Source organism: Theropithecus gelada, chromosome 1 (assembly GCF_003255815.1).
Source record: "Theropithecus gelada isolate Dixy chromosome 1, Tgel_1.0, whole genome shotgun sequence".
Lineage (NCBI taxonomy): Eukaryota > Metazoa > Chordata > Mammalia > Primates > Cercopithecidae > Theropithecus > Theropithecus gelada.
The window spans coordinates 692465-694394 of record NC_037668.1 but is presented as its reverse complement, the minus strand read 5'-3'; the positions used below and the strand labels follow the sequence as shown (position 1 = coordinate 694394).

Here is a 1930-nt window from a genome sequence, read left to right as displayed (position 1 = left end):
TTTTAATTTGTTTTAAATATTTTTAAGTTTTAAAAAGTGTTTAAAGTTTGTAATTCCTAGTAGGAAAGCATTATCTCCATGAATACCCTAATGGCAAACCACTGTAAAATGCTTTAGTTGCATTTGGGGTAGATGGGTAGGGATTATCTTCAAAGCACCCCAGCTGTCTTGATAAGGTCAGAGGTACACTGGTTTGCATTATTGCAGCATCCATTAGGTGATCTAGATTGCTTTTCCTTTAGCAAAGGCTTTATTTATCAGAAGGGCATTACGCTTGACCTCCAAATTTGGCTGACAATTTACAGATGAGATTCATAACCTTCAGGTTGCTCTGGCATTTTGATGTATTTTCTGGGTTCTGGGCCACATCCTGGAAGGCCACCATAATTTCTGAACACTGCATGGCTGTGAGAACCTCTGATCACTAAGAATTTTGAGTCCAGGCATTCCTGCCATTCCAGATATGTCCCCACCCATTCCAAGCATTTCTCTGAGAAAATTACCAGGCATTCTCCCAGAAAGCCACTTGGAAAAGAGCCTTACTGAGCTCCGGATCATCTTCTGGCTTCTTCCTCCCTCTGGGCTCTCTCATGCTTTTCTCAAGAGCCTTCTTAACCCTTTCTATTCTTTCTTTGATCTCTTGCTCTTCATGTTTTCACTCATACTTTCTCCAATGTTTTATAATTTTCTAGGCCCTAGGTTTGAACTTCTTTCAGCATTTTACTAGCATCTTCATCATAATCCAATTTCCAGGCAAGGGCAAGGGCATGGGCTGCTTCTTCCCAAAGACCCAGAAGTCTCTGTGTGTTTTCTCACCACTTGTAAGGCTGAAATGAATCAGGATTTATCTCAATAGCTCTGTCACGGTCTTGAATGGCAGCATTGGGCTTCTATAATTTGATGAAGACACTGGCTCTCTTGGCACACAGAATGGCCAAGTGAGGATTCAGCTTAATGGCATCTGTGAATGAGCCAATGGCTTTTTGCAGATCACCATCATTTACGGTTTCAGTGGCAACCACTTTCTTACCATTTGCTGATCCATCATCTCCTCTGTTTTCTCTGCATTTTTCATCTCCCATTTCTTGAGGGGCATCAGTATCTTGTTCAGTCACACCATCATTATCAATTTCTAGATCAGTTTTCTCACTTGACGGTTCATCTGTCTTTACGTTTTCTTTCTGTCTTCTTGCTCTCTGTTTTTCCTTCCTTGATATTTTCTTCTGATTTAGCTTTCTGAATATCAGGTGGTACTTTACCCCCCATGCTCTTCACCCATTCCCTCAGGAAGTGCATTTCCTTGGTGTGCAGAACACCCGGATCCTGCTTTCACAATTTCGTGAAGGCCCCAGGCTTGCTCACTTGGTGGGGGTCCGTGGTCAAGAGGTGGAGGGCGAAGCTTGGGGACTGTGGCCCAATTCCAGGCACAGGAGCTGGCTCAGCATGACCATACAGAAGGGCTTTCTTCAAATTCTTAACTGCATTCAGGGATTTGAGAAATTCTTCAATGAGAATTCCTAACATTCTTTTTTTTCCTTTTAAAAAATTTTTATTTTATTTTAAGTTCTGGGATACAGGTGCAGAACGTGCAGGTTTGTTACACAAGTATACATGTGTCATAGTGGTTTGCTGCACCTATCAACCTGTCATCTAGGTTTTAAGCCCTGCATGCATTAGGTATTTGTTCTAATGTTCTCCCTCCCCTTCTCCCACACCCCTTGACAGGCCCCAGTGTGTGATATTCCCCTCCCTGTGTCCATGTGTTCTCATTGTTCAATTCCCACTTGTGAGTGAGAACACACGGTCTTTGGTTTTCTCTTCCTATGTTAGTTTGCTGAGAATGATGGTTTCCAGCTTCCTCCATGTCCCTGCAAAGGACATGGACTCATTCTTTTTTATGGCTGCATAGCAGAGAATTCCTAAAATTTTT

At 42.3% G+C, this 1930-nt stretch overlaps 1 pseudogene; it reads right to left on the bottom strand.

The window, feature by feature from the left end:
- Positions 1-268: 268 nt before the first annotated feature.
- On the bottom strand, positions 269-1524 carry LOC112635708 (annotated as a pseudogene).
- Positions 1525-1930: the final 406 nt, after the last annotated feature.